At 44.5% G+C, this 23525-nt stretch overlaps 1 long non-coding RNA gene across 8 annotated transcripts in view; it reads right to left on the bottom strand.

The window, feature by feature from the left end:
* The window catches only part of LOC116630770, a 212547-nt gene that overhangs the window by 122471 nt on the left and 66551 nt on the right, over positions 1 to 23525 (bottom strand). The window lies entirely within an intron of this gene.

Raw genomic sequence — 23525 nt, 5'->3', positions numbered from 1 at the left:
TAACGGGCACTGCCTGACGGGCCCAAGGCACCTGCCCATCTACAAGTACAGCAACAGGTGCAATTCTGAGCAACAGTTGCAATTCTGTCTGTTCTGCTGTCAATTCGGTCATTGCTTAGGAGGGCCGCCCCGCCCACCCGCTGCCGGAAGTAACTCAGTTTCTGCGTTCTCTTGCAAAGAGAGCTTATTTTAAGTCATTCTTAGCCACACAAATAAAATGATTTTTCACAACGGTCCTGATTTGGATTTTCGGGTTTCCCCGGTGGCACACTCTTTTTATTGAGCAGCCTCTATGCCTCCCTGGGCACTCCCTCTTCTGCTCATTTTTGTGCCAATCCCAAACGCTGGCAGGAAATCAAGTATTGGTTCTTTTGCTCTTATCCATCCCAAGCGGGAGGAAACACTAAAAAAAAAAAATTTCAAAGTAAGGAACTAACTAGAGTCATTTCTGCTAGGAACTGAGGAACGGCACGTGAAGAGACCCTGGCCCCATCCTCACTTACTAGCTGTGTGGACTCTGGCAAACGACTTCACCTTTCTAAATCTTAGTTTCCTCAACCAGCACGTGAAGTGGCACCGTTAGATGACCTAGACAGCCATTCAAAGCAGGAAAGTTTTGCTGCTCTGAGCTATACACAAGCAGAGACACACTACATTTGGAGAATATGGCCTTTTTATATAGCAAATCCCGCAGATCCAGTGTTCTCAGGAATACACTCAAGAGACTGCTGTTCTAACCAATCAAGTGTCCACTGTGAGGTTACAAGAATGAATGGACGTGAAGCATCGCCCAGGGCACCACCAGGAGCCCTGGCAGCAGGTCAAATAAGAGCAAACAGGATGCCAAGAAAAGTCCCATGTTGTTAGATGCAGATCTTACATTTTCTCAGGAATCCAACCTACTCACACAGCAACTTCCAATGCCATTATTATTATTTTTTTTAATGATTTTATTTATTTATTTGACAGAGAGAGAGACAGCGAGAGAGGGAGTACAAGCAGGGGGAGTGGGAGAGGGAGAAGCAGGCCTCCCACTGAGCAGGGAGCCCGATGCGGGGCTTGATCCCAGGACCCTGGGATCATGACCTGAGCCGAAGGCAGACGCTTAACGACTGAGCCACCCAGGTGCCCCTCCAATGCCATTATTAACGGCTTATTGAAAGAATCACGAAGTAGTTTCCATAAGATGTTAAATTAAAAAAAAAATACATTTCTATTTTCAAGTATGTTTCAGAAACTGGGTTAAAATAAGGTGAAATAGATTCCTCACCTTAGATTTTTTTTTTTTTTAAGGATTTTATTTATTTGAGAGCGTGCACGAGCTGGGGGGAGGGGCAGCGGGAGAGGGAGAAGCAGGCTCCCCACTGAGCAGGGAGCTGGACTTGGGGCTCGACCCCGGGACCCCGGGGATCATGACCTGAGTTGAAGGCAGACGCTTAACCTACTGAGCCACCCAGGTGCCCCTCACCTTAGACTTTTAAAATGCAAAATGTGTATTGTGAATTTTCAAGACAGGTATTAGAACACAGCATTTTCCCAAAGCTGTTTGCCACAGAATTCCTTTTTATATAGCAAATCCCGCAGATCCAGTGTTCTCAGGAATACACTCAAGAGACTGCTGTTCTAACCAATCAAGTGTCCACTGTGAGATTACAAGAATGAATGGACGTGAAGCATCGCCCAGGGCACCACCAGGAGCCCTGGCAGCAGGTCAAGAGCCCCTGCTCGACTGCGAGTTCTGCTGCCAGCTAGTTGTTTGCACTGGACCCAGTTTACCAGCCTCCCCAGACCTGCTGGGTCCCACCTGTGCTACGGGCATCAGCTGCCAGTCTGCCCACTCCACCCCAGCCCCAAGCAGCATGGCACACAGCCACCTCATGTCTCTCTTCTCCTGTCTAAATTTTGTAGAAATGCTGGCTGCCGAGGATGCCCCCATGTGACAATCCAAATAACTCATACCCTTGATCCCACTATCATCCTCATTTGTACATTATCATATAACAGATATGGGGGGGGAGGGGATGTTCTGGAATTGTGGCACAGTAAGGAGAATTCTACAAAAATCCCAAGTTTTCTGGAAATATCCCTCAATGTAGATATAACTAAAGAAAATGAACCACACGGTCTCTCTTCGAACTATCCTCTTTTCACAGAAATGTCCTAATCGAGCAAATGTCCTAATCAAGCAAATTAAGCAAACACTGGAAATCAGAGGAACACAGCTTTCTTTGAAATTTGAAAAAAAAAAGTTTTCCTGATAAGTATTTCAGTCAATAAAACAGTTAACATGTTTGTCACTTTCAAAAAGCCACAAATGAATTTCTCTGAAAAACCCAACCTCTTTTTGAAAAAAATCCACAAAATTGGGGCTCTGCCAAAGCATGAATGTTACAAAACCATGTGCCACGTGACCGTTATGTTTCACGTTAATTACTAAAGCAAGGATTATGCTCCTGGCGATTTGAAGTCAGAAAGATCAGACATGGATTCAAGTGCTGGCTCTGGTATCTGGGCAAGTTCCTTCGTTTTTGTTCAGCCTCTTGTCTCCTAATCCGTTAAGTAGGAACATAAATACCTAGTTCACAGGAGGGTTAGGAATTTAAATAAAACTGAATTTGCCTAGCAGATCAGGGACCTACAATCGTTAGATTTAGGTTTGGCTGGGAATGTCTACAAGCCCAAAGTATCTGTGGTTTAAACAAGAGAATTTTCTTTTTCACAGGTAGGAGTCCAGGAAGGCAAAAATAGCACTCTACCCATACTGTTGCTCTACCATGAGTGACGTCAACTTCGTGGTTCACGATGATGGCATCCACATTCCAGGCAGAATGGGAAAGGCAGGGGGGACACATATTGTCCCTTAAGGAAGGTTCTAGAAACGACCGCGTGATAATGTACCTCCCATTAACCAGAATTTAGTCATATGGCCACAAAGCTGCCCACTATGAAGTAGGGCTGCAGTGACTCTATAAAGATGTCACTGAGAGGACACTGAGGACACTGAGAGGACAACCCACAGGTTCGGCCACAAAACCCAGCAACGCCAGCAAGAGCTCTTCCTTGGTCTCAAATGGCTCTGCTATTGGGCAGGAGTGACATCCAGCCTGGACACACTGGTACACCACACCAGTATGTGAGGCTGGCGTGGATGCTCAGTGTGTGAATTCCTATGTTGTGCTGGCTGTTAAATAAACTGGAAAGTATCCTCGCCTTTGGGAAGTCGTTACCTTAAACTTCCACAACAAACAAGATCTCCTTTGTAATGCACGCAGTTTAGGGCGTAATTTCTCCACAACTGGTTTCCCCTCAGTTTTCTTTCCTGAAAAAGTACTAATCCCAGCATTTGCTTTCATAGAGAAAGATCGATTCTGAACTCCAGGGTTCTGTTTTCAAAACCTAACACTTCCCTTTGGCTCTCTGCGCACTCCACGCCTGTTGTCATGGTCTCCTGGAAGCTGGGATGCACAGACGTGATGTGGAAGAAAGCAGCTCTGTCCCCGCTGCGCATGACCCCCGCTGCTGGACCCTCCCACCCCTTGGTCACTCATAGTGGTTGTAGGCAAAGAATGGGGGAGGAGACGGGGCAGTGCGGTTTTCCGAGTCCATATTCAGCGCACATGTGACTTTTATGTGGGCGGTACGTGCCGAATAAAGCTGTGGTATGTCACTATTCAAATTAAACTCAATTAACACCAGTATTCATCTTCTTCAAAGACTGGCGCTGAAGCAGGGGCCCCAGACCTACAACAATTTCCTTTCAACCTCGTCTTTCTGGGATAATTATTTGCAAGAGTTTAAATCAGCATTTCCTAAGCTGTGTTCCACGAGTGTTAAGAAAGGTTGCATTAAAAAAAAAAAAAAAAATACTCAGTACTAGGAATATTTTTTCTCCTAAAATGTATTAAGTTCTAGGTACCAAAACAGTTGTGAATAGTTTAATTACTGCAAAATGACCATCCTGTAAGAAATGGTCTGCAAGCCCGGGACCTGGCATGCCAGGAGGCCTCATGAGATTTCATATGATGGTCACATGAAACTTCAGGCCAGCCCTCTGCTCCTATCAAACTATAGAATTCTTTCTGTCCTAAGTGACCCTTATCTCCTAAGTCATCTATTCTGTATCCCGCACATTTCTCATCTATTTTATTTTGTCCTTCATTGTTTTATTTATTGATTTTATTAAGTAATGTAAGCACATAGTTACAAGGTACATAAAGAAAAGGGTATGGAGTGAAAAAGTCATTGTTATACCTCTGTCTCCCTCTTATATGCTTTCTCCATTCCCAGAGGGAATGCATCCTGTGAATCCATCCAGATTACATAGTTTTCTAACATAAATGCATCTATTTTTCACAAAAGGGTACATTTCCAATATTCTTTTCTCATTTTAAAAAGTTTAAACCTAATTTGTTGTCAGCACTCACTGTAACTAATACATCTAAACACCTTCTATTCTAAACTGAACAGTGACATGGACGCCTGGGTGGCTCAGTCGGTTAAGCGTCTGCCTTCAGCTCAGGTCATGATCTCAGAGTCCTGGAATGGAGTCCCGCATCCTTGCTCAGCGGGGAGCCTGCTTCTCCCTCTGCCGGCCGCTCCCCCTGGTTGTGCGCTCTCTCCCCCTCTCTCTCTCTGACAAATAAATAAAATCTTAAAAAAAAATTGAACAGTGACATTTATTGTATATATAGATGCTATTTAACACTGTATATGCATCACCAATTATCAAAATAATATTCTAACTTTGAAATGCTATTGGTATCAATTTTCTCTCCCACAATTAACTTACTATAGAACACTAATTCTCAATAGATAGTTGGAGGACATGCGTCTTCAAAGAGGAGGATCAGAATCTTGGGGAAGGGCATGGAGGTGCAAACTCTCCACTCACTCCCATAAATTCTGAGATATCCTCCTGGACAGAGTCCCCCATTCCTCAACTGTGGGAAAATCACTGCACTGAATGAGAAATGTATTTGAAGAAAGCTTCCAGTACAGGGCTGTCCAACAGAACCTTCTGCAAAATGGCAATGTTGCAGATCCACACTGTGCACCAGCCACAAATGGCTAGTGGATGCTTGAAATGTGGACTAGTACAACTGAGGAACGAAATTTCATTTCATTTCAATTTAAATAACCACATGTGCCTTGTGGCTACCATTCTGGACAGTGCTGGTCTACTGAATAGTGAGCATACTAAACAGGAGAAGATTATAATCCCTGTTATAGAACAGGAGCAACAGGAAATAAGAGTGTGTGTGTGTGTGTGTGTGTGTGTGTGTGTGTGTGGTGAGCATAGTAGATTAAGCTCAAGCTACAGCTTCTGAATCTTCTTTCTTTACATACCCAAGGCTGATTGGACTATGTCCAAAAATAATTTATTTAGTTAAAGTTGGAACAGGCATTAAGGATGTGTTGCAGTTACCTCTAAAATCTGGAATTAAAATATTTTTAATTTACTAAAACTCTCCGTTTGATTATGCACTCTGTTTTAAAATTTTCCTGGCATGATGTTGCGTGTGGATCACACCAAATTAACAGTTTCTGTGTTAGGTGGAAAAAACAAATTGCAGAAGAGTACGTACAATATTATGCCAACTGCACAGATATATGTGTGTGTGTGCATGTACACACATATACAAACATTTGTATATGAACAGAATTCATCTAGAACAGTGCTGTTCAACAGCACATTCTGTGATGATGGAAATGCCATCCATTCTGTCCAACACGGGTGCAGCTAGTCATAGAGGACTACTGACCCCCTGAAATATGGCTGGTATGACTGAGGAATCGAATGTTTAATTGTATTTAATTTTAATTAATTTAAATTTGAATAGCCACAAGTGGCAAATGTCTACCTCATTAAATGGCACAGGTCTAGGAGAATAAACCTCAAGCTGTTCAAAGGGCTACCTCAAAGGGGTTACGACTGGAGGGAGAAAAGTAAACTTTTACTTAAACTCTACACATCGCTGTAGTGTTTCAATTTAATTATTTGGCTTTGTCCACCTGGCATGTAATAGCTCATTAAACAAATAAACAGGAAGGGAAGGTGTTTTAGCTTGGGCTGCTATAACAAAATACCACAGGCTGGGTGGCTTAAGTAACAGAAATTGATTTCTCACAGTTGTGGAGGCATTAAGTCCAAGATCAGGGTGGCAGTGGGGTGGGGTTCTGGTGAGTGCACTCTTTCTGCTTGCACATGGTCGCCTTCTCGCTGTGTCCGCACGTGGGGGGAGGAGAGCAAGCTCCAGTCGCTCTTCCTCTTATAAGGACACCAATCCCATCATGAGGACCCTACTCTTATGACCCTTAGATGTAAACCTAATCACCCAAATGTCCACCTCCTAATACCATAACATTGGGGGTTAGGTCACACCCCACAACTGATGTATCAGCAAACGGTACCAACTCTACCTTCGGTGTCCCCAATCCAACCACCTCTTATAACCCCCACTATTACCAACCCAGTCTCACCTAGACCATACCACACTTCCAGTCTTGGCCCCCACCCCCAACCCCACAGCATCCCTAGTGACCTTTTAAGGAAGTCCTAGCATATCTGTCCCTACTCAGAAAGGCTCCCCAAGCCACTGGGAATCAAATCCAAGTTACCCACCATTTAGGTCTTACATGGACCGGCCCCTGGTACCTCTCCAACTTCATTTCTGAATGCTCTTGCATTTGTTGCCTACGCGGCTCCAAGAAAAACACTGCAGCCCGCAGAGCTGTTCCTCTGGTGTGTCCCATCTTAGGTCTTCGAACTTGCAATTCCCAGTGCCTGGAAAGCTCTTCTTACTTCACTCAGTGCCAGAAGACTGAATGCTTGTGTTCCCCCAGGACTTCTATGTTGAACCCCTAATTCCCAATGTGAGAGTATTTGTAGATGGGGTGATTACGTCATGAGGGTGGAGGACCAGTGCCCTTCTAAGAGAAGACATGGGAGAAATGATCCCTCTCTCCCTCTGCCACGGGAGGACATGGCAAGAAGGCAGTTGTCTGAAGCCAGGAAGAGCGTGCTCACCAGGACCCCGACCCTGCTGGCACCCCGCTCTCGGACGTCCAGGCTCCAGAACTGTGAGAAATAAATGTCTGTTGTGAGGCAACCCAGTTTACAGGATTTTGTTACAGCACCCCAAACTAACTAAGACACTCGCCCCCATGTTTCCCCATCCCAGTATTCAGCTTTACTTTTCTTCACAGCATTTATCAGCATCGGACATCATGTCACATGTTTCTTGGTTTCCTGGGCACCTCCCACACCAGTACAAAAGCTCAGAGTGGGCAGAGAGTGGGTGACGTCACCAAGATGGTGGCAGAGGTTGTTCCTGACTTCACACCCCTTCACAGCAACAACTAACGTCTGCTGAGAGACTCCTAGAACACAGGGGTGAGGCTGAAGCACTCCCTGCACCTCGGACACCAGGACAGAATGCATCAGAAGGTAAGAGAAGCAGCTACGTGTTGACCACACTGCCCCGCCCCCAGGCCAGTGCCCCACATGGAGAGGTCTCCCGTGGGCCACCAGGTCCTCCAGTGGGAAAGGAGAACCCAGGAGGGACAAACGGCAACCAGCACCGTGGGGCACTCTGCAGGAGCCCCCCACTCTAATCCCCCACCATGGGGACTGCAGGGCAATCTGAGGGGCTCAATCACTGGGGATCTGACTGTGACTGAGGATGGGGGAGGGGCATACGACAACCAGCACAAGGATCTTGGCAGATGCGGTTCATACCCGCGGTGCCCTCACAGTCATTCATCACAACCAGTGGCTTTGCTCATCTGCAGAACCAGGTTGGGGGCGCAACCCTGACCGGGGAACTTGGTGGGGTGTAGATCTGCCAGATTCGGATCCCCACATGAGTTTTTCCAGAGCTTGGTTGGCAGTAATGCTCAGTAAACATTTACTGAATACATTAACTAAGTAGCTCTTACAGAACCATCTCTTAGAATAATCTATGAATTGGATGTCTGGAGTGAAGCAATAAAAACAAAAGGAGTCACAGTGGGGGAGAGGGTAGTAACTACTACGATCAGAACAGAGGACACTGAAGCTCCTCCCCCCAACTCCACCCCCAAAAGACCTGAAGCCTCACCTCCGGCAGCACTCCAGGCCCAACCCAGGACAGGAGGAGGTCTGGCTCCTCCAAGGGATGCCCGGGAGCTGGTTTCGGGCTAACTGGAATGGATAAAAGCAGACAATTAACATTAACACGGTTACCTTCAGTGATCCAGAAAGCGGTTCCTTTATACCCTCTATGACAAATAACCCTATTTTTTTTCTCTTTCAGCTGTAAGGCACTTAACATTTCAAACCTATAGTGAAGTAGAAGTTTGAACCTGGCTCTTAAGAAGGTAACAGATGGGCAAATAAGATACTTTCGTATAGAACATGTTAAACCCGAGAAGCCTAGTGATAACAAATGCACTATTAACTGCATAAAGGCGATATAATTTCCAGGCAATTCCACAGAAACAACACAAGAATAAAAACATCGCAACCAATGACTTCCAGCTGGTTAGAGGTCTCCAGCTCCTCGCTAATATTCAGTATGTCAAGAGTCTATTATGAGATTCTACTGTTCATGGTCAGCCCTCGGAGAGAGGCGAGGCAGGAGATTGTATTCAGGGTGGCGAAGAGCATGAGCTTTGCAGCTCAAACGTGGGGCTGTATTTCCCACTGGGTGACTTGCTATTTAAGTGATCCTGACCAAATGACTTCACTTCTCAGAGTCTCCGTGTTCTGCTCTGTAAAACGAGGACAAAAAAATCAGCAACCTTACAGGATTTTTTTTTAAGATTATATGAAGGGATGTAAATAAAATCCTCAGCACACACTTTAACAGTCTTTATTATAATATACTGGAATTCTGCATTTCAATGTTTCTCTCTTATGATCACCAGAAGGGCAGCTCTGTCATTCTCCTAATGTTTGCACCCTCCCCAGGCGCCCAGCTCTGGAACTAGATAGTTAATAAATCAATGAATTCTGTCTACTAAATGCTCGTATTTTTTTTTAAAGATTTTATCTATTTGACAGAGAGAGCACACAAGCAGGGGGAACGGCAGGCAGAGGGAGAGGGAGAAGCAGGCTCCCCGCTGAGCAGGACTCAGGGATCATGACCTGAGCCAAAGGCAGTCACTTAGCCGACTGAGCCACTCAGGCGCCCCTAAATGTTCGTATTTTTATGTGAAAGACAACCAAAGAGATGATACAAAGAAAGAGAAGGGAGGGGGTTTGGATGAGAGGAGAAAGGAGCCACACAGAGGCAGCAGATGGGAGAGGCAGTGATTACAAGGAGCAACAGGGAAGTGGGCAGCCACCCTCCAGAGCAGGTCAGAGAATCAGCACACGAAGTGTAGAAAAGATCTGAGGTCTACTTGGCAGAAGTGGAGGCCAAAACGCCCACCTCACTGCACCCCAACGACCTGCAAAGGCACTGGCGAGCCACGCCAGAGACAACACAGACACAGCACTGTGATAATGACAGAACTGCTCTATCCAGGAGATTCCTGCCCATTTCTAATCTGAAAGATGCCAATCACCTTTTCCCCTGGGTGTATGCAGGATAAAGCCTACAGGACTATCTCTGCAGAGTGCAGAACCATTGAGCAGCCAAGAGAGATGGTTACCATCTACAGCTCAGTGCAGCAGCGAGCTGGATCACAGAGTGAAGTCCTCTGGCCATGCAAGCACGCACGCACACAGCAGGAGTGCAAGGGGCCTGCCACCCTACCATAAATCCCACATAAATAAAATCTTCTTTGCAGAAGGCAAAGGACAGTAGTGAGCAAATGTGTTACTGTACCTGAAAGAGGAAACAGACATCTTGTACTTGCCTTCTGACAGAAGTCAGTTTGACAAGAGATGAAACAACAAAGATGACTAAGACAGTATGAAAAGTAGAAGAAAAACCAGGCTGTCGTCGGCTCACGGATGCCAAGGGACGGGAGAAGGCTCGGTGGCAGGGAGGACGGAGAGCCCTACGGCAGGAGTGCATCCTCTGACCAGAGGAAGCGGGGAAGAGGAGCAGTCCTGAATTTGAAGACAGCTTAGTAAAAGTCAGCATGAAGAATCAGGGCGGCAGACAGCTAGCCAGAAGAACAAGAAGCAACTGGTGCCCAGTGCTGAGCAATCGCCTCAATTTACGTGAACAGGCACCAATCTGCCCAGTTGCCGGACTTTGCCCAGCACGGCTCAGGAGCCCAGGTGCAAGCAAGAGGACAAAATGGCCAGGATGTGCAAGAGGCTGATTTAGTACCGGGAGTATAAATTCTAAGTTGAATCAGGACGAAAATAAAGATGGAAAGGTATGGAGCAGAGGAGGCAGCAAACTAGAGGTCACCGTGGGATCAAAAGAGAGGTGGGGTACAAGGTGGATGGACGGGGGGGTGTGGTCAAACGGGAGATTTCTGACAAACTGATCTGAGCCATGAGTAGACAAGGCCTAGAGAGTGGGGAGATGGAGGAAGTTGGGGAGAAGACCCCTGGTGATGAGCAGCCCCCACTCCCATGCAGTCAGGGAAGTAGGTGGGTCATCCAATGTAACTGGGTGGGAACAATGAGGTGGTCACCAGTGAGGGTGGGAGTAACGAGAGAGTCAGCAGGTCATGGTTACAAGGAAGACAGAAGATGGTTATCCATACAGCCTGATACTCAGAAAAAGCAGGGGTTGTTACTGGAAGGGAGAAAAGCAAAAATCTAGTGTCGCCACACCAAGCATGGGGGCCGCCACCCCACCTTCCAAGTAGTCTTGTCACTCTGCCAATGATAACATTAATCTAATCAGGTAGTTCCTGCCGGTTTTTATTCTGAAGGAAATCAATCTTTCCCCCACATTTATTCAAGATAAATACTAGTACGCTATTTCTTCAGGTTAGTAGAGCTTTCCTAAGAGGAAATCTTCAGTGATTGGGACATTCATCTGAGAATGCAAAAGGGGGTCACACATTTACCCACATGCTGACAGAGTATAAGTAAATTAATGCTTTTATTAGATTTTTTTTAAAGGCCAAGTTTTTACCATATCTTACACTAATTGGAAACAAAGGTTTGTCTCAACATTGGAAAACTATGTCCTTGTCATTATACTGAAGACTGAAGGAATCCAGTGTATTTTTTACTATCTCCCTGCTGCCAATACTCTGTCACTGGTTCAACCGATGAACCCATTTACGATGCAGTCCTTCATGTCACTAGAGAAGGATTTCAGGGCTCTCCCACTCCTCTGAATAGATTTGCTTGGGGATTGTCTGCTTCAGGAAAATTTCATGGATACCCACGCATCTAGTCCCTGTTCTCCCAACAAGATGCTACCCCGTTCTGCCAGGGCACTCCCTGGGCAGGTCTGTTACTGCACTTAACACACCTGTTAAGTAAGACAAGCCTTATGACCGAGGACAAGTACCTAACCTCTGAACTTATGCACCTGTGAAAGAGTAAGAACTTCAGGCTTTTTTATCAATTCATGAGCTGAAGTTTATGCCTAGAAAGCACTTACAACAGTCCCTGGCATATGGTAAGAGCCATGGAAGTGTTTGCTATTCTTATAAGGATATGTATTTGCATGTCTCTGTAGACTTACTAGCACCTTTATAATAGAGACTAAGTCTGAATCGCTATTCCCCAGTGCCTAATACAGTGACTGGCTACTCAGACATTCAGGGCATGAATGCAGGACTCAATCAATAGGCCAATTTTTATCTCACAAGAAATATGACAATGTAGGTATTTAAAAATAATAAAATGAAGGATTACCTTATTTGTAACCCACCCGCTGAGCAGGGAGCCCTGCTTCTCCCTCTCACACTCCCCCTGCTTCTGTTCCCTCTCTCGCTGTGTCTCTCTCTGTCAAATAAATAAATAAAATCTTAAAAAAAAAAAAAGAATTAAGTACACTTACATACATTTTTGACTCGAAGAATTAGAAAATTTTCACTTTTGTTGTAGGAGGAAAAAAAAAAAAAGCCCAAGGCCTTGGCTCCCCACCAGGATTTGCTATCCTAATTTCTTCCACAGACCTAGGAACTAGGGAGGAAAAAGACCGTAACAACAAAATTCACCTACTTCCTGTCCCACATCTTCAAGAGGAGAGTCTCAGAGCTGTGTGATCGAAGGTAAGAAACTGAGGCATCCAAAATAAAATTCAAATTATTGTGACTGAAAGCTCAAAACGTTCATAAAGCCCACAGCTGCTCAGAGTGGAGACGCGGCCCCTCTTAGTCTCCAGCAGAAAAAAGCCATTTTCTATACTTCATCTTGTTTCTAACATTTCTGTAGGACACCTGATCGAGGATCACAACACAACCCTATTTAAAATGAGCACTGCTAATATGTTAATATTCTGGTTCTTTTCAGAGGATTTCTAACACTATGGAAAACGAGTCGGTCACCTCACTAACAGGACTTCCCTCTTCCACGGGTGCATGAAAAACACCACCGTATGCATGAAAATGGAATTTCATCAAAGTCCATGGGAAATAAAGTCTGGGAGTGTCGGTGTTTCCCAGTGGAAGAGAAATGTTTATCTTATCCTTATGGCTCATCCAAGAAGAAACCTATGTAGAGAGGAGGAGAGTGAGGAGTGAGAGGGACATCTTTACAAGTCAAGGAGGCTGTGTCTACTTGCTGGAAGAATCTCCCATTCCTGTTCACGGAAGGCCCTTCCACTCGTGCCCTCACACCGCAGAGCGGGATGCCCCTCTACCATCGAAGGCAGTCTGACTCGACAAATACAAGTTCAAGCCTAAGTACTCAAGGACGCAGCAAATGATGAATAAACTCCTCTTCTCCACATGCTGGAAGTTCTCCTAGTGATTACAAACTCCGATACAGGCACATCCAAAGAGCACCTGCTCTTCCAAATAACTTCACAGCTGACTGAAACCGCTTGGAGCAGTAACTTCTCTCGTGCTTTCCCAAGTAAGCCAGCATTCACACCTACAAACATTCCCATCGGAGAAAGAGTGTTTAAAAGGTAAGGATAAAGCACAACACAACACACACACACACGTCTTAAAAATAGTGTGTTTTTCTATAATTAAGTGTTAAGCTCTTTTGACTTCTTTTTAACAAACAGAACAAAAACTGAGGTCTCAGTCTGAGAGGGAGTGCATCTGCGGATTCCAATTTCCAAGTATATACCTCCTGGTTCCGCACCCTTTCATGACTGCATAAATGGTTGCCTGGGAAGCCTCCTCAAAGAGGTTCAAATACACTCTTTTCTAAGCTCGCAGGCATGACTCAGTTCCTTTGCACCCACAAAGTCAGTCCTCCTGAGTTCTTAGAGACAGGTATTTTTGCAATCTGGATAACATTAAAAAAAACAAAAGGAGAATAATTACATATTTTGAATACAGATTTCTAACAGGAATAAAAGCTAAAAGCAGGTCCCTGTTCCCATTAAGCTTAGAAGACAGTCGCAGATTCTCCAATATGCCCATTCAATCTCTACCAGTTAACTGCGGAGTATTATTTTCATGGCAGTATGTTGACATGACAACAATGAAATGTTACAACAAAAGAGAACAGAGAAGACGCTGGAACAGTAAGGCCATGGAGGTAACAAAAGTGAGGGCAGTCGGAGGGGTGTGACAGCCCGGCCCCCCCAAAACACTGCAGACCTAACTCCCAAGGTCAGGTTCCCTGATGTTTCTTGCAACCTGTCTATACCTCTGCCCACACCACCACCACAGCTTCGTTAACCAGTGACAAGAAAACATAGCGCCAATGCCCCCATGCCATGCCCGCCTGGGGCAAGGGCATCTCTGAAGCTTCTATTCTAACCCCAGCAGATGCACTGAAGGAGACTCCCGGGAGGAGCGCAGAATCTTACGTAAAAAAAAAAAAAAAAAAAAGAATCTTATGTAATTAGCAGGAATACCACGAACAGCCTCAAGGCCAAGGCCAGATGACAGCAGGGTTCTGAAACTGCTTCTGGTGCCTCAGGACAGAGATGGGACCAGCCGGAGAAGGCGAAGGGCAGGGCCCCGGGGCCCCAGGGCTGGACGCAGAGTACTTCCAGCAGAAAGGCCTTGGACTCCTTTCTCTGAGCTCCTAACCCAGCCTGGGTGCTTCGTCCAACACCTTCTCAGAATTGTCTTACCATTATGGTATTTTCTTTCATTGTGTTGAGAACAATCATCATTTAAAACTGAGTAAGTTAAAACCAACTCTGCCGGAGGAAAAGCCAACTACTAACTCCCACCTGTACTCCCCAGCTTCCGGGCGTCTCAGAGCTGCCCCAGGCTGCAGGGTGGGTGGGAGGAGGGGCAGGGGAGGGGCACACCCAAAGTCAAGGCCCTCGGCAGTGCTTCCCTGGAAAATGAAAATACGCTGCTAACTTCTGTCCTGCTGCGGCAGACACTGCGGCTCATCCGTGCCCACGCGGAGGGCTCGGGTTAAACCTCGCTCAGGGGCAGGGGCCCCTACTGCCCTCAGGATAAAAATCCAAGCTGAAAACTGGACTGCGCTCCGCAGTGACTGTGAACCTCTTCAAGAAAAACAGCCCCAAACCTGGTCTGCAACAGAACCAGGTTGCTTACTATTCATTCACAACATCCTAGTGGGAAGACATCAACAACATTCCAGAAAAAATACTTTTTTTCTGATGCAATTTTTTAGTGAACTTTAAGAAGATTAAGGCTTGCGGGGCGCCTGGGTGGCTCAGTTGGTTAAGCGACTGCCTTCGGCTCAGGTCACGATCCTGGAGTCCCGGGATCGAGTCCCACATCAGGCTCCCGGCTCGGCAGGAAGCCTGCTTCTCCCTTTCCCACTCCCCCTGCTTGTGTTCCCTCTCTCGCTCTCTCTCTCTGTCAAATAAATAAGTAAAAATCTTTAAAAAAAAAAAAAAAAAAAAAAAGAAGATTAAGGCTTGCTCTGGGGAACCCATTACCATTCACCCAGATGACTGTCAATTATCCACTAGACTAGTTAGAGTCTAAAGATTTTTAACCAGACATTCTTTTCAATGATGATTCAATCATTCTTTCTTCCTATGACGAAGAGTCAATCTTGGGAGTACACCTACCGGGGGCCTCTTCCCTTGCACTGCGAAACTGTGATAAAATGTTGGCGTGTGTTCATAACTAAACTGTCTCGGAAGTTTTCTTTAACAAACCCTAACCTGAGGCAGGTCCTAATTGCTCTGCCCTTTCCAGCGTGCTCCTTAGTCTCCAACCTCTACCGGTCTTTGAATACACACAGCAACCTTCCCCAGGAGCACCCCCAGAGCCTGACACTTCCCCTGGCTCTCTGTCTCCCCCCAGCTTATCACAGCCCCCATCTTCTCTCCGTTTACTGGTATCCATCCTCGCAATGCTGGGTCTTCTGTCGCTTCCTCCAGAAGGATGTTCTGAGTGTCTGGGCCGCAGGCCCTCCCTGCTGCTTCTGCATCACAGCTGCCACCACTCAGCCCTCCGTTTCCCTCGCTGGACTGGAAGCTTACTGAAGACGGCACTGGGCCTTTTTATTTCCGTACCCCCACCTCATCACGGAGCCTGGCTCAGAATGAGCACGTAATAAATGTTTGTTGAATGAATGAACGTTAACAGCCTCGGGCAGGAGTCAACCTTCCAGGCACACGTGTCTCATCCGCCCGTGCAACCCACTTGTAGACGCTCTGGTTTGGATCAAGCCAAAATCAGATGGATAGCTCAACATTAAGACGGATGTTTCTGCATCATAGTGTTAAGGAGAGACATAAAGCTGCAAAAAAAATGTACTGCAAGAGGGACTCACGGTGCAGCTTATAAAGCAGGCCTGAGATGCACTGTGGTTCTGAAGAGAGCCCGCCTCTGCACCGAGCGGCCCTCGAGGCACACTCTGGCAGGCCTGGCCCAGAGCAGGACGCACTGACCCACTCAAATCCACTCCAAAGCACAGGCGGGCCGACGAGAGCCGATTTAAATGGAAAATCTCCCGAACTTTCACAATTAGAGGAAAAACACGGGGTTTTAGAGAAGGAAAATTTAAAAGGGGGCAATTAAAGATGGATAACAATTTCAAAGCAGCCTTACAGATCTGAACTTCTTGGCACAAGAACATAAAAAGTTAGTTTTCCACGGAAACATGTTAGGTAAGTGTTGGGGATGTAAAGGCCTGAGGAGGAATCAGGATAATTCAGGATGAACTCTCTTTTACTGTTTGTTGGCTTTTGAATAGGGGTGGAAGGACCTTCCCGATGCCTGAAGGGAAGGGGAGTCTCTGTTCCTCACCCACTCCTTTCTGACCTATGGAGCGCTGTCCCTGAGAACAAACCCACTGAGTCCTGGGCAGGGGCTTTGGGACAGAGCAGATCTCGTCCAGGCGCTGCTTTCTGTGCACAGACGTGAGTCTTCTCTCCGGCAGGAAAATCTACACTCAGTACTAAACCTTCCAAGTGGGCTTATAGAGTCGTAGGGTGGATGCCTGACTCCTGTCCGCTGCTGGGGGTTTTCACCTGTTCCCAGGCGGTCAGGGTGACTGAACGGACAGGGGGTGTCCCTACAGAAGCCACTGTATTCCCTCACACGAGCTCAGGAAAGTACAAGTCCAGGACAGGCGGTCCACACAGACTTTTCCTGCCTGCCTTTCTCACAATAGACCAATGACACAGGAGATGTCGTGACTCTTCATCCCGTATATTCTCCCAAAAATGGCTCAATACTTATCGTCTTTTTGAAGATCACCTCAAGGCCTTAGAAACTGACCCGAATAGTAACTGCAGAAAGCATACTTGCTGATCTGAGCAGTGGAAATACGCCTGACTCTGAGCACAAAGGACGGGAGGGCCCGCAGCTAACCAGAGAGGCCGCGGTTAGTTCGGGGGAAGGCTGGGAAGGAGCTGTGTCCAAAGCTCTGTGGAGTTCTCTTTACTCGCTACGAAAGAAAACAGCCGGTATATACCCAAAGATTTTATATGTAATAGATCTTTAACTGACCTGAGAACAAATTAATTCTCTGTATTTCACTTTCTCAGCCTTTCTCGGTCTTGCACATCTGTACTTAGAAAAAAGAATGAGTAATATTAAAACACAGGGACGGTACGCTGAACAGTCCTCACACCACTGAGACATAAAATGTATGCAATACTATTCTACCTTCTACACATATATAAAAACCTTAAAGGAGGCTTACAATAGAACACGTGGGAATTCCCCACATGAATTTAAGAATCTTTTGACGGACTGAAAGTAGTCTTGAGGGGCCACGGAAAGGATTTCCCGTGCGGTTGATTCAAAACGTTATTCTGTTTCTGAGCTGTCATACCAAATGGTCCTCAAGTGAGCAAAAACTATTAAAATGTATTTTTTGAACTTCTCCCCCTAGTACTGAACTCCAAGACTGACTTCAAGACCAAATACTCTAACATACTATTTCTTAGATAAGCTCACAAATAAGAAGGAACATGAAGTTTTAATGTTCTGAAAACACACTCTAACCTGTCCTGCTCAATGAAACATTCACACCTCTCTATGAAATTAACTGTCTGCAGATATGGATTTGCAGAATTGATCATTTTGGGACATCACAAATTTCTCACAAGATTTTCTGAAACAGTAAAGAAGTTCCCTAAGAGCAGATAAAATGTGGACTTGAACAAAAACCTAATTCACAGACCTTTCAAGAACATTCCTGTTCGATGCTAAAACAGTGATACATTATTCTTTTTATATTCTTTTTTTTTTTTTTATTCTTATTCAGAAAATGACTTGAAGCGGAAATGTAAATAAAGTTATTTGAGTTGAGTGCAAAAGGAGTAATCAGACCCCCCCCCCCCAAAAAAAACAATCAAAGTCACTGAGAAATTCACCCCACAAGCGACAGGACAACAAGCGATCTGTAATCTGAACTCCTGAGGTGCAGCAGCTTTCCAGCGACAGAGGCGTGTGGTAGGCGAGCCTACTATGGTATCAGGACAGGGGTCCGAGAGCATTAAAACTCATAAACCTTTAACATCATTTTATACAGAGAAAAGATTCCCATCACATTAAGCAGAATAAATACATTGTGGTGTTTACTAGAGAAGCTTCAATATGGCTAAACATGTTCCTACGCTGAACTCTCCCCCTGCCTTGGGCTAGAAATATGGAGGAGAAGCTGCACAGCATCTGAGCAGAACAGCCTGTGGGATACAAGGCTGGGGCGTACAGGGCACACAGATTTTAAAAAAACATATTTTTTTAAGTAAAGCTCTACGCCCAGTGTGGGGCCTGAACTCACGACCAGAGATGAAGAGTCTCGTGCTCCACCGACTGAGCCAGCCAGGAGCGCCGCGGTATAAAGATTTTTAAATAAAACCAATAAACCAAACATAAGAGGAATGGAATAAAGATTCAGCACAGCTACTAACTACTTCAAATCCTTCTTAAGCCCAGGCAACTTTTATTTTTTCTTAGGGCTTTCAACACAAAAATCTATGCATGTGGAACACAAAAAAGTAACAGGTGTGGTTTAAACATAACACAGTGCAGACGGATGAGACAATTAACAAAACTCTTAAATTGAGTCTACACTGTGCTTAGGGATTTGCTTCCAAAGAGCAGAGTATGGAAGAGGGTGGGGAATAAATTTACAGGGAGAAACCTGCCAACACTACTCTGGCCAAGGGATCAAGGTCAACGTCATGAGAGGTAAGTCATGATGATGGCATGTTCCCTTCATACAATGTGGTAGGAACAGCACTTCACTTTTGTGGTTTTCCTCTCGAAAACCCATAAACCCCCATGTAATCAGGAAAAACATGAGAAAAACCCAGACTGAGGGACATCCCACAAAATATCTGACCAGTATTCCCCAAACTGACAGTGTCATCAACAACAAGGGAAGGCTGAGAAACTGTCACGGACCGAAGAAATTAAGGAGACATGACGACAAAATGTAATGTGATATCCTGGGTGGATCCTAGAACAGGAAAAAGACATTAGGGAGAAACTAGTGAAATCGGAATAAAGTGTGGGTTTTAGTTAATAGTAATGTACCAATTCCTTGTTCCTGAATTGTGCCAAATGCAGCATAATAATGTATGAGTCAGCAACTGGGGTAACTGGGTGAGGGACATATGGGAACTCTCTGTTCTATCTTTGTAATGTTGCCTCAAATCTAAGATCATTCTAAATCAAGAGTCTATTTAGCCATTTCAGTAACTCAGTCCACGGCCCCGATGTAGGGTACTCCAGGTGTGTGCCCCGCACTGTCCACAGCAGCCAGCCCACACAGGCCAGGGTCCTGAGCGTCCTGTGCACTGACCATCACTGCAGCCAATCTGGGAACCTGTCTAAAATGCCGGGAGATCACAGATGGTGCGCATGCGACAAGAACAAACATCTCTGGAGTGCCTAACACCCCCATGTGAAGTGAAAAAGAGGCAGTTTTATGCAAGAAAAAAGACAAAGGCTAAATGGGTTGGCCCAGAGCCATCAGTGCTCTGTGAAAACACATGACAAACCAGCCTTCATCCTTCACTTAGCAAATACCACTGCCAGAATCCAAGCAGGTGTGAAAAAGAGTTATGCAGACGTCCATCCTGCCCGACAGGCTTTGCATCCTATTTCCTTACCATAAAAAAAGGTAAATCAGAGAACTAAGGGCACAGAATTCCTTTTAAGGATCTGTGGGAGAAAGTGAGCCATATTAAAAAAAAAAAAAACCACTTCTTTGACCAAATAGCACATAAATTATTATCTATTTTCAAGAATCTGTCTGGACAGGGAACATGTGGTACTATGTGAACCATGTTTTGTAAGGAGGAGGCAAAGCCTTCCAAGTGCTGCTCAATATAGAAAAACATTTTGTCTTTACAGAATAAACATGTGGCATGATTCTGTTTGCTGCAATGAATTTCTTTAATTGCCCTGAATTTTAATCGAAAAAGAAATATGGGGATTTATCTTCTCTAACCAAAAAGTTCCAGAATTTGCAAACTAGATGAATATGCAGTACTTATTAGACCAGAAAATTTAAATATAAATGCTTTTAAATTTTTCAGAAAACTAATATACTGTCAATCAAAATCCTAACAGTTTTAAAGGAACAGGGACCAATTTTTTAAAGTTCATGTGGGGGTGGGCCTGGGTGGTTCAGTGGGTTAAGCATCTGACACTTGATTTCAGCTCAGGTCATGATCTCAGGGTAGTGGGTAGTGGGATCGAGGCCCGTGATGGGCACCCTGTTCAGCAGGAAGTCTGCTTGAGATACTCCCTCTCCCTATGCCCTTCCCCCGTGCATGTGCATGCAACCTCTCTCGCTCTCTCTCAAATAAATAAAATCTTTTTTTATTTATTTATTTGACAGAGAGAGACACGGCAAGAGAGGGAACACAAGCAGGAGGAGTGGGAGAGGGAGAATCAGGCTCCCCACTAGCAGGGAGCCCGATGTGAGGCTCGATCCCAGGACCCTGGGATCATGACCTGAGCCAAAGGCAGACGCTTAATGACTGAGCTACCCAGGCACCCCTAAATAAATAAAATCTTAACAAAAAATCTTAAAGTTCATGTGAAAGAAAAATAATGCAGAAATCACCCAGGGAAATCTGAAAAACAGCAATAACAATGATGATGAGGAGGAGGAAGGGGGGGTCCTGTTCTACCAGCTCTAATAATTCAAACTGTGTGGTACAGGCTTAGAATTGGCAGATCAGTGGAAAAGAATTAACACATCTGAAAATAAAACAAATATTAAAAATTGGTTCACTTATTCAAACATTTATCGAGTGCACTGTTGATGGTTGCTGGATGGTGAAACAAAACAGGCTAGTCAGTCAAACCAAAAGGACAAAGTACGCAAAAACTGGTTAACCACATGGGGAGAAAATAAGTTAGGTATCTTTCTCATATCTTACACCTGAATACATCTCAGATAAATATCTAATTATACAGAATATCCTAGCATTACGAGAATAAAACATAGCTGCATATATATGCTTTTGTGATGGGAAAGATGAGTTCCAGAATAATCACTGTGAAATATGTTCATCTACTAAATGTCAATAGGGGCACCGTTAAATAAATGACTGTCTAGCCAAGGAATGGATTGTTATGTAGTCATTAAATTGTGAGTGAAGATATTTATTTATTAACATGAAAGTGTCAGTATTTAGTAGAATGGTAAGTTATAAAAATTCTGTGTACAGTAAGAAGACCTACATACAAATATTAAATAAGACACCGACAGGAAATATTTAGTGTTCGATAAAGATGTTAATTCTCCTCAAATTGAACGCATGAACTCAATAAAAGGAAGGTTTTTCACGGAACAGAACTCTAAAATGCAGATGGGAGAGCAGAAGACAACAAGCAGGGACAGAGCAAGAAGGGAGGATTTGCTCTACCAGACAAGACACCACCAAGAAATAAAGAAAATTTCACAGTGTGAAATTGGAGCAGGAAAAAAAGAAGTGGACCAGGGCAACAAAAGAGTCCCCAGAAGATCTTCATCGATGGAAACCATATGACAGGATGGCACTGCATCACCATGCGGCAAGGATGCACCCATTAGTAAGGGCTGAGAGGAAAACTGGCTATCCAGAGAAAAGTAAAATGAGGTTTCTACGCTTCACAATACACACACAACTCCATTTTAGATGGACTGCAGGTGAAACTGTGCAAAGCTAAACTTTAAAACTTTCAGTAGAAAACAGAGAATATTTTTATATGACCTAGCCTAGAAAGAATTTTAAAAAGAAGACACAAAGACACAATGCTGCACAAAAAGGCCTGATTAAATGTGACTGCATTAAAGGGAAACTCCTATTCAGCAAAAGATATTATTTTAAAAGTGAACCATCAAGCCCCAAAGCAGGAGAAGATATTTGTACACATATAAACAACAAAGAATGAGTAAGAAAAATATATAAAGCTTGCCTACAAATTAACTTTAAAAAAAAACCAATAGGAAAATGGGCACATAATTGGAATACACACTTCACAGTAGAAACTCAAGGGGCTAAAAAACACATAAATTCTCAATCTCACCAGAATTCAACAAAATTCTAATTAAAACCACGCCAAGATACCATTTCATACCCATGAAACTGGCAGAATCAGTCTGACAATGACAAGTGTTTTGAGGGTATAAAGCAAGGTACAATCACTGGAGAGAGCAATTTCATTATACTGTAGTTACTAAATCTGAAGTTGTCCGTATCTTAAGACCCAGGAATTTTCTGGCTATATAACCCACTAAGTGCATGCACTAAGGAGATAATGTTCATAGCCACATTTTTTTCAATAGTGAAAAATTACAACACTTCAACATCTGTCAATAGGGAAATGTGTTTAAAAATTGTGAGGTATTTAGGGGCACCTGGGTGGCTCAGTCGGTTGAAGCATCTGACTCTTGGTTTCATGATCTCAGGGTCATGAGAACGAGCCCCGCGTCGGGCTCAGTGGGGAGTCTGCCTGAAATTCTCTCTCTCCCTCTCCCTCCCCCAACTCATGCCCATGCACTCTCTCTCTCTCAAATAAATAAATCTCTAAAAAAAATGGTGAGGTATTTATAAAACTCAATACTACAAGACATTTAAAATAAGCAACTACAGCTACAGACATTAATATGAATAAATCTCAAAAACCTCACACTGGGCCAAAAAGGCCAGTCCAGTGCATACAACATGCACTGTAGTCAACGCTGAGATCTTGGTGCCGACAGGCCTCCTTTAGCGCTGCCAAGTTCCCTCCCCCCGCTACTGCGAGTGCTGCGGGGTGACCGCTCTCAGCTGAGAAGGGTCACCGCACCCAAGTGAGGTGCCCTCTCGAGGGGCAGCCTGCATTCCAATCACTGCTCCACGGGTGGCCCCTCGCCCCAACCTGCGACGATTCTGAAGGGCGATGCCTCCTCCCATGCTCCCCTCAGGATCTGCTGAGGCCTTCCTTATGACTGCACTGCCACCCAGTCTCTCTCTCTCCGCCCATTCCTGCTTCGGTCTCTTTCACGGGTGTTAATCCTAAAATTTCCTTAGTAAACTTCCTGCATGTTAATCTCCTTCTACAGAGTCTGCTTTCCTTGGAACTCTACTTGCTTTCAACAGATACAATTTATATCTTGTTTGAAAACATGTACCACATAAATTTAGGAAGACGGAAATCATACCAAGTATATTTTCTGACCACAGTGGAATGAAACCAGAAATCAAAAGCAGAAGGAAGACTAGAAAATTCACAAGCATGTGAAAATTAAAATAACATGCTCTTGGACAACCAATGGATCATAGATGAAATGAAAAGGGAAATTAGAAAATATTTTGAAGAAAAACAAAAATAAAAACACAACATATTAAAACTTATGGGATGCAACAGAAGAAATCCTTCCTCAGAGGGAAGTTCATAGTGATGAACACCCACATTAAGAGGTAAGATCCCAAATAAATAAGCTAACTTTATACCTCAAGGAACCAGAAAAAGAGCAAACTAAGCCCAAAGTTAGCAGGAAGAAGGAAACAAGATTAGAGCATAAATAAACAAAACAGAGTAGACAATGAGGAAAAAGTACAACTAAGGGTTGGTTTTTTGAAAAGAACAACAAAAATGACGAGCCTTTAGCTAGA

Source organism: Phoca vitulina, unplaced genomic scaffold (genome assembly GCF_004348235.1).
Source record: "Phoca vitulina isolate PV1807 unplaced genomic scaffold, GSC_HSeal_1.0 scaffold4, whole genome shotgun sequence".
Classification (NCBI taxonomy): domain Eukaryota; kingdom Metazoa; phylum Chordata; class Mammalia; order Carnivora; family Phocidae; genus Phoca; species Phoca vitulina.
This window is presented reverse-complemented; position numbering and strand designations above follow the sequence as displayed.